The sequence below is a fragment of the Rhopalosiphum padi genome, chromosome 1 (assembly GCF_020882245.1).
Source record: "Rhopalosiphum padi isolate XX-2018 chromosome 1, ASM2088224v1, whole genome shotgun sequence".
NCBI classification, from domain to species: Eukaryota; Metazoa; Arthropoda; class Insecta; order Hemiptera; family Aphididae; genus Rhopalosiphum; species Rhopalosiphum padi.
The window spans coordinates 55,102,103-55,113,233 of record NC_083597.1 but is presented as its reverse complement, the minus strand read 5'-3'; positions in this window follow the sequence as shown (position 1 = coordinate 55,113,233).

Here is an 11,131-nt window from a genome sequence, read left to right as displayed (position 1 = left end):
TTAGTGGTTCGTTATACATTTTCGCGTCTATTTGTCCGTTAAAATGCCGAAAATGAAACCAAGTAAATCAGTTTTATTAAAAAGTAATGTGTCTGAATTTGACGATACTATTTTTTCTTCAGTAAGAAAAATTCTTTTTTACAAGATATGTGGAGTGCAAGTATGTACCGAATACCGATAGATGATACATTGTGACACAACATCTTAAAACCAATAAAAATGTTAAGTCAATAAATAAGAAATTCAATGACACAAATTCAAAAGTGAACAATTTGTTTCGTTTGATCTATGCAAAGCGTCAATGTCACGAAATATTCCGTTATCTAAAATTAGTAGGTAATTTACATTTCATGGTCATTTTTGGAAGAAATTCTAACTTTTCCTAATTTACACACAACATTTTATGTTAATGGTTGCTATGAAGAAGTCATTAAAAATTATTTGAAACTGTGTAAAAAAATATGGTTATTCATTGATAGTTAACAGACACAACACACAAATATAGATTTCATAGCTAACGTTATTGTTAAAACCTTAAAATTTTATCAACCAGGTAAGATATTTCCACTCACACCAATATTTATGAAAAAACGAACCACTTTAAAATAGCTAAACTTTTTGACAATTCCATGTTTACTTTATGGCCGAATGAAATACGCCATGATGACATCTTATTGTTTTTTTCTGATATAGTTCCTTATAGGTATACAGTAAAAGCAGCTTCCACGATTTTTAAGTTTTGTACTAAAAATGGTTCACATGGCTTGTCTTGCTCGCGATATTCATGAAGTTGCAGAAAACATTAGAAATCATTATCTAAAAATCGATTAATTTATCGCTAAACAATTAATATTTTTAAAGGCGATCTACCATCATATTTTATTGTTTAAAGAATATTAAGCTACAGGTATTAATTTATCTTTTCAGCCCATAATAACCCGATCAACCTTACTATTGTAAACATTTTGTAGAAAAAAAATAATAATATGATTATTAAATTCAAATGATATATGTATAATATATATATATGTAATGCAATTATGTAATCAATTTAGGGAGTTTTTTAATGCAATAATTTCCCTTCCCTATTGATAACCGTAGTTTAATTCAATTTCAGTTTATCATAGACTGAGTAAGACATATAAGACCTGTTTACAGGCCTGTAGGATAGTACACATCTCAGCCACCCAAACTCTTATTTTCATCAACGTTCCAACTTTATGTATCAGTACCTACCGGTGTCTATTACTAAGCCCAATTGGAATTAGAAATGTTAGAAAGATCTAGATTATCTTGTCAATCTTAGGAGCTTTTTTATACACTAATTAAGTCTGAAAAATAAAAACTACTAGTAAAATAGTTTGAATTAAGGTTAAAAACTATTAAAAATATTTAAAACAGAGCGAAGTTAAAAATATTCCACAAACGGACAATGAATAGTATTTTAAAATATTATTTATAAAAACTAATTAATTACTCAAAGATTATAAAAATATAATCTAATACAAATAATACAAATAATACAAAATAAACTAGTTTAAATTCAACACATCTCATATTATTATTATGTAAGATACATTATTTTATCTAAATCTATGTTCACCTAAAAGCCACTGCTTTATTTTCCAAAAATATAATATAAATTATAAGTTGGCTTCAAAATTAATTAATATTTAATGTAAATTATTGATTGCACTAAAATATTGTTCGAAATATATAGGTACTCAACAAGATCGATTAATGATCGAAAATATATAGGGTGGAAAGTTAATCTATGCATAATATTATTGTTATATTATTAATTCGATTGGCTTAGCTATGATAATAATAATATTATTATAATTATTGCAGCAAAACAATATGCTATAATTAGAACGTGAATTAAAATGTCCTAAAAGCGAAAAATACCGTGAAAATATGACTTAATGCACTATAATAATAATGCAATTTTTTAAGAAATATTTTTAGCATAATAATTTAAATGTATGTAATTGATGCAAGTCAAAATGACCTAAATATTCTATATCTATTTGCACCGTCACTTCTTTTGTCTGGTATACATAGGTAAAATAACAACAATATGACCATGCAAAATTAATAACACCTATTTTTACGGTATTTTGTAGTAAATTCTTTTTCGGTCTTAAAAAATATGTGAAAAATGTACTCAAGGTATGGAAAATGTCTTAAAAATTCGTAAAATGCTGAAAAAAAAAATTGGAAAAAAAATGCAAAATAAAATTATATTATGGTCGATATTATAATATGCACGAGAACATATTATTTACTGCGGTGCAAGTGAAACGTATCATAATAATATGTGACCTGAAAAATATTAATTCCAGATATCGTTATCGAATCCGTTATGCGTCTCTTTCTTTCGTATTACTACATATACCGTCCAATATTATTCTGCAGTTCTGTAACGGCAAATCTATTCGGAGCGGTATAAATAAAAAGTGTTCTTTTTTCTCTTGCTTCTGGATTATTTTTCGCCCACTGTGACGCCACCAAAACCGAGGGAGTTGCATTGTTTCTCTCGTCGGCAACTTCCTCTCACACACACAAACAGTGTTATTACCGTATAACTTTATTTCCCTACAGATTTAGGGTCGGGCAAACGGTAGTTCTTTTTTTATTATTATTTTTTTTGTTTTTTTTTTTTTTTATCGCCACGCAAGAGACCAAACCAATGGTCTTGGAGGGAGGGGGGAGCGAAAACTTCCATTCATCAGCCGGACCGCTTCGGGGCTCGGGCGCTCGCTCCCTGCGTATATTTTTCCGCGGGTCCGCCGTGAATATTGTATGATTTGGACGATGAGCCACACGTTTTTCGCCATGGCCCGATTTCTGTGCGATGCATAAATATTTATAAGCCACCATAACTCTGCACGGCAGTATTTTTTGTCGGTGCGCTTGCTCAGCTTTTTGTGTACACAATATATTAAAAATTATATAATGTGCGAAATAACCACACGCGGACGCAATTTTTCTTAGAGTGAAACGTATTAATGTTATAGATATAGTGTTGCACAAAGACGTCTCAAAAGATTTCCAGCTAAGATAACAGATAATTCATTAAAATTATATTTACATAACAGAATATAATATAACACTTACGTCTGTAATATACAATTTACTATAATATAACGACGAATATTATAAAAGTTTGAAATTGTTCATTTGTAAACACGATGAGTGATATTAAATAAGATTATCTACAGAATGTTGGTGTTTCCAGAGAGTAAAAATATTCCAGGTACGAGTAATAAATTTACATAAAATAACTAAACGAATTTGGTCATAAAATCAAATAAGTCAATAAACTTTAAATAACTAAGAAAAATTAAAACCAAAAATATATAATATGTATACTATATTCATATATACGTATATAAATAAGTAAAAATTAAATTAAAAATTTTGTCAAAAAAATAATCATTCAGATTATATGTTTCAGATAAATATTTTATTTAAATAGATAGATAAGAAGATACTCTAAATTGTTTTTATATAAAATAAAAAGTTAAAAATCTGTCAAGTAGGTAACCGCGTTGTTATTTTTGAATAGACTCTGTTATGGATAATAATATATTAAATTTAAATTCAATAATAAGTCGTTTAATATAATGAAAAATGAAACTGAGCGAAGACGATCTTATATGTTGCCATGTTGGTAACCAAGTCTACCAGTGTTTTTCATAATAGCTTGGAAAAATAAAAGAAAAAATATATGAAAAAAATGAGGATTTTACTCGAAATCAGTTTTTTGTCATAATAGATTTTCTTATTTAATATTTTGCTAAAAAAAAACAAATAGTCCACAGATACTTGATTTTTCCACAAACTTGTATGTTTGAATTTCTGAACTCTTCAGGACGTTTTAGAACTATTTATAGAAATTTTAAATTGATACTTTTTTTTTTTATAACAATTATTATTATATTTATTTTAATAATAATATAATAATAAATTTAATATTTTCGATAAAAATGAAATAAGCCCATATCATATTACTAATAGTAAAATAAATTACTCATGCAACGATATAAATATAACATTTTATATTTTATGCTAACAGACCGTATACACTCATAATCGTTTTTCGTATACAATTCTATAATACCATTGTATTCAAATTACCAGTAAACATCCATTACAGTGATTTACTCGACGCCTATTGTACACACTGTACAGCATAATGGTATCCGCTCATCCACATTTTTTATTTTTTCCGATAATTTTATAAAGTACTGAGTATTTTCAATGTCGACCTTTCAAAAATACCGACTATATCCGATTTGCTACCAGAAACGTACCTCGAATCAACAACTAGATAAAACGTCTACGGACGCAAAAATAAAAAAAAAATAAATGAATTGTAAAATCAATAAACTGTCGCCCCGCCCAGAATCTAATATTTTTATCTAGGTAAAGCACAACACTTGATACATGTACACACCGTAAGCGTACCTATATATTGTTATCATCGCCGCGGTACACTATATTTTGTATTATTGCAACCGGAGTTAATAGGTAAGTAGCTAGCAAAATTCAATTGGGACGCGAGTCATCTACTTACGCCCGCCGCCGTCAACACATAATATATACTAGAGACGTGCGACTTAATTACTGCCGAGGACAATAATAATTGTTTTGTATAATATTATTTTAACGGTCAAATGCCACGAAGGCCCAGAATCGAATACCGTTGTGTTATATCAGTGAAAATTTCATCCGAAACTCGACAATTAATAATTATATAATAACGAGTTAATTTGGAAAACTACATTTCCACGAGCTTGTTTCCGTGTTGTGCGTGTGCACCGCGCTTCAATTGAAATTCATCAAAGTCTAGATGATGGTCGTCTTTTGAAACAATATTATTGCGATTTGCATAATACCACATTACGCAACGAAACCCTACGGTTATGTTATATGCAAAACGGAGAACAACATTTTATAACATTATCTGTCTACTGTTAATGAGCGTTGTTCTTATATACTGTATGTTGCGGACTGCGGTTAAAATAATCATAATGATAGCACAATATTATACACTATAATAATAACATCGTATGATGATGACTTATAGTTATATCTGTTTTTATTTCAATTATGATTTTTCGAAAGTGACCAGAAGTCCTATAGAGATTCGTTCGAAATTATGTCTTTACCTTAAAACAATAACGATAACAGCTTAGAATGTTAAAAACAGTAAAACAAGCAGCACTAACATAGCAAAATCGAATGAAATATAATATATATTTATATTATTTTTTTTTTGTAAATTCCAATTTAGCAGTATCCGGAAAATGGTTCTCGGATCCAACCGGGTCACTTCAAGTTATTCAAATGGACTTATATTAGTGCTGTCCCATCCGTGAACTTTAGAATCCCTAACTCGGTACAAAACTACAACGGGCCCTGCATCAGATTTCAATAATTCTGTTAATTGTGTACAATGGATATTATTAATATCATAGTGTCTGTGTAAAATGTATTATATAATAGAGTATAATATACTGGAGCTTACGAAGAAAACTTTTAGGAAGATAATCAGTCCTGCGATAATAACGTTGACATGCATATAACATGAGAACACTGTACCTACTACAATATTATTTACATATTGTGAACCAATAGAGGAGGAGCGGTGCGAGCGACATTAGCTTGCCTGACGGCCGAATTTATGAGACGTATAACTCGTGTAATATATTTTATTATAATGAATAGTGCACCGTGGATAATGATGAAACATTTATGTTTTTAAAATCGGCGAATATTCTATTATTAGAACATTTCTGTATTATTAAAAACTGCGATAATCAATAAACAGTATATTTTATATTATAATATTATAACATCATAATAATACAACGACAATAATAATATGAGTTACATTTATTTTTACTAGCTAAATACAATTTCGACTTTAGTTCGACAATGTCGCTGCCCTTGTTGAACCCACCCCGATTGTAGATTCTAATTGCATAATTGCAGTGTGACGCTTCTCGTTGACACTTATTAATAATCCTATTCGTTCGCCGTAAAAAAAATAAAATTAAAAAAATACCACCTCTGCCATAGTAATAACGGGACAATACTAATATAACGTAGTAGGTGTTTACGCCGTACTTGCGTATTATTACGATCACGATTTTGTCTCGAGTCATCCTCGCGATTAAGATGGAACGGCTACACGGCAACGCGTCCATGCCGCGATCGCACCACAACGCGGCGCGTGATCGATGACGAGCGCAGCTGAACGTTGTACCGGAGGTATCTACCTTTTATAGGTATGACCGACGACAGTAATTCTGCACAGAAAGCTTTTATACATTATAATCACTATTTTTATCAGCACGAAATGAATGCAGTCATTCGTCATACTATATCGCAATCGGGGGCCATTGATCAAAAAAGCCAACTGGACGAATTCAGATGGAAAAATATAAGTAAAAACCCGGACGATCTGATTGTGTTGCTGTAAATAATAAATGTTTGGTATTTGAATGAGGTAAGTATTGAGATTTTCTTCGCACAATGTGTAACATGCCTATAGGTACCACTGAAAATTAAAAAACAAACACCATCACGCTTCAAGTAAATAGCACATTGCGCAAAGGCCATATACGTTAAATTGTAAAGCTTAAAATTAAATAATGCAATTAATAAAGGTTTTAATTAGTTGGCACCGCGCGTCATTGGCAAATGAGGAAGTGATAAGAGTGATAATATTTAAACCATAGGAGACGAGATATTTTATTTGATACTGTACGATAAAAAAAAAAAACTGAACATTTATACTAAGTCAACGATAGAAGTAATACTGCAATTGGCATTTACAATCGGAGTAGGTTCACCGTTCACCTTAGTCTGTCCTCGCGCATCAACGTTGTTGAATCAAAATCGAAAGTGTATTTGTGTAGTAAATGCGACCGATATATTTGTACTCGTATTATACTATAATATAAAATAATGTTTATTGTTTTAATTTTGTTTAATGTTTATTTTTTATTACGATTTCAATGATGCGCTAATGCCGGTAATAGAATATACATATTTCATCATTAACCGTGGTATACTATTCATTATAATAAGATGTAATGGGCGATTTTACCGATCGTAAAACGTATAGTATTCAATACATATATATATATAAGATACATAATATAACGATCCATTCGAGTATATACTGCAACATAAACATACTATAATATTACACTATACTCACCACACTTTGACGTCAAAAAACTGGACGTATTCGAATCGACCTTTATATTTCTCGGCAAACTCGCCACGTAAAGCCCATTTTTACATGTGGCATACAAATACGGAGACAGCTGTCATATCATATAGCCTTCTTAAAAATGTCGTCTCCATGAAATCGATAACATTTGTACCTAGGTATATATAATAATATATATTCCGAACCCTATACACCGAATGCCCGACTCCGGTTTTTGCGAATTCCGACAATATAATATTATGATATATAATATATTATTATTATTATTATTATTATCACACCCAATAGTCATCCGCAGTTCGATCGGGTAAGACTGCGTTCAAAAGTATTACAATTCACAGTACAACTTCCTTTGTTGATATTATTATAAGGCGTAGACGCGTAGTGCAAACGTCATTTCGAACGATTCACCAAGACGACCGTTACTTTAAAACTCGAAAAATCCTAAACAAAATAAATAAGCTCGTTTTATCTCATCAGGCACTATCGACCCTGGCGAATTCTATATTATAGATTACCGTTGATCCCGTTGAAATTTGAGACTATTAATTAACCAAATTAATAATGATAGTCTCATATTATCATACAATATTATGATTTATTACATAAGTAACCACATATCGAGTAAGAATAATAATATCACGATAATAGATGCATAACAATACTTGCCCACGTGTTTAATGCAAATAACTATTCTATTTGCCCGTATTTAATGTACCAAGTAAATTTAAATAGATTTCCATGCTCATAATATTTGTAAACGTATATTGTAGACGTGTTATACGAATTAAAATCGTAGCGATTCCGTCTGTTTATCACAATAAATCGTATAAACAATTTATTCATTCAGCGGGGTTGACCCTTCCTTTATTGTTTCATGCCTTCGCGTACATACTCGAGAAGAGACATAACCCGCTGTGAGATATAGTGGGTGTTTTTTGGTATCCTATGCGAGGTGTCCGTTGGGATATTGATGGTTAATTACCGTTGCCCGATATTGTCAATATTTAAGGATATTGGTGGTTCAGTAATAATTACCGTCGTTAACGAAAATACCGAAGTCGGGTAATTAATTCAAATACCGTTTGCATATTTTATATAATAGTCATATTATTATTCAATCGTTGTTTTAAACAACTATTTTTAGCACTCCCGTTATGGGCCGACGGTACTGTGCTTGCGCTTTGATTATTTTTTTAGGTGATCAGAATATCGATTTTTCCTACAGAATGCATGTCCTGCACACACTGTCGGCCTATTACACTATACGAGATATTTCCGGAATCAAAATGTTAAGCACTGTTACCCCCTAGTCTTATTATATTATTATGCCCCATACTGCAGTATCGCATACAGTTGTTGTATTATTTTGTTTTTCTTATACATGACAAAATGTATAAATTAATAAATACAAATAGTTATCGTAATATAAAAACAATGCCATGTGTAGCATATGCGGTGAGGTCATTTTGACACTGCTAAAATAGCACACACAATCGAGATGTATGTTTGACTTTTCCGCCAGTCCTTTGGGATAAATTGTGTGTGTGTGTGTGTGTGTGTGTGCAGTGCGTAACCTGCAAACATGACAACTCGCATACTAAATACAATATATTATTATATTGTGTACAATATAATGTATTATGATGTAAAATATTGTATAGGTACGTGAATAATAATAATATCGTGACGCGCGTGTGTATGGCACGGACCCCCAACGGACACTGCACGCACACGGTGTACAATGTACAGTTACGACGTGTACATGCATGCGGGTCGACACAGTCGCGGGTTGTAAATATTTGTCCCGTGTCTTTGATACATGGCGTGTGCGTAATTTAATTTCCCGCACACTTGGATTGGGCAATTATATGCAAAATGGTAAATTACCGGTGGGACAGTCCGGTCCGATGCCGCGTATATACATGTATGATACGATTCGCTCGGGAAACTCCGATAAACAGCAGCAGTAACCTCCGCGACTGCCATGTGCACGGGCCATATAGCCATACATGTCCCGCGACACAACAGAGAAACAAACGCATAGCCCATAATGAGACGCGTGCAGGGAAGGGGTGAAACATTAATCAATCGCCGCGAGAACCCTTTTTATTACCATAGGTATGGGGTACCCATCACGTGTACCTACACCATGTGATAATAATAAATTAATTTATAATGTGTTACGCGGGCGTATGCGCAGAGTTGTGAGTTGTGTTCAAATAAAATCCTCGTGAAATTTAGGTATTTATACACTTATTTTGGATCTTGAAAATATCGTTAATCGCGTCGGTTTCGATACTTTTTGGACGAGGTAGAAATTACAACCGTAGTAATATGAGATCAGTGACTTATGCATGAAACCGTATTATACTGGCGAGACTTGACGTCACTATATATATTACGTATTATAAATTCGTAGCCCGCGGGTATAATACAATAATCATAATATATACGCGTTATATAATAATTTACATATCAAACATTATTCTATGTAATGTCTTTAATATGTATTTAATACATAACACATACCTTTAACCGAGTAGACAAAAATGTGTTCGGAGACAAAATTGCATCTATTTTTATCTATTTTTTATTTAAATAAAACGGTGATTTGAATTTTTTTTTATTTTGAGATATTAAATTGTCTAAGCCTTTACCTGCATACTGTTTATCCGATTTTATTTTATGTGTTTATTTAATTTATTTCGTAGAACGTATATTGTTCATTATTCTCTATAACTAGCCATGGATAATTGTATTTAAAACACACGCATTTACGAGTGTAAAAATGTTAACTTACACAGTACAGTATATATAATATTTAAAGCGAAAATGCTATTTTATAAATTCAAGTGTAATATATTATGATATCTTGATAAAATGTTAATAAATAAATATCTGTTTTCTTATGAAGATAATTTTTCGGTTTTATCTGTACAGTATACTGCGTATAAGAGACATAATGTAATTATATAGGTATACTGTATATATATCGATGGTATAAACAACTGTATGATATATATTTTATATCGTACAAATTTCTAATGTCTTTAGTGAAATTAAAACATAATATGAACAATACCGTTATTATAATATTATTATCATATTAAAGTATTTTAATATGTGCCTACCTGTACCTTCGTAGGTAATGGCCTATTTTTAGACTGCATGAAACGATTTTTTTTTGTATTTTGCGTACGTTTTTTTAAAACTAAATAAATAAAACCAACGCGCGTCTCTCTGTCGATTTCCATACTATTATTAGGTTTCACCAGTGCAACGTCGACAATGCACCACGTGCGGACATTTTGTGTGTACACAAATTGAAAATCGTGCGCAGATTTATGTGGGTGTATGTAAATCTTTTTCTGTTCGTCCATATACTTACCTACAACGCGAAGCTTAAACTACGCGTATCTTTAGTATATCGTAACAAACAATAATAATACAAACAATTTTTAGATATTTATACTTTTATATTTCCTCTTCAAAACAAACACATACATACTGCGTTATAAATTCACCATGATATTATCTAATTTATATATATTCGTAAAAAATGGAATTGAAATTCTTTTCGTGCTAACTCAGTTATATATAGCTATGGCTGGGAATATTAAATATTATTATTTTAAATGTTGATATTTTACGAGTGCTTGGGGTTGACTTTTTGCTCATAGCTACGCCGACATAATAAAATCGTATCAATTACACAATTCTATATTCGACGAAAAAACAAAAAAATCAATATTTTTATGTTATTTTATAAAAGATACTCTCACGAGTCTCCCTTATCGGCCAGGCTAAACCACTCCGCGAGCTAACAAGGTTTTTCATTTAAATCGTGTTTACACTTTATATTTCGATTCCTGGACC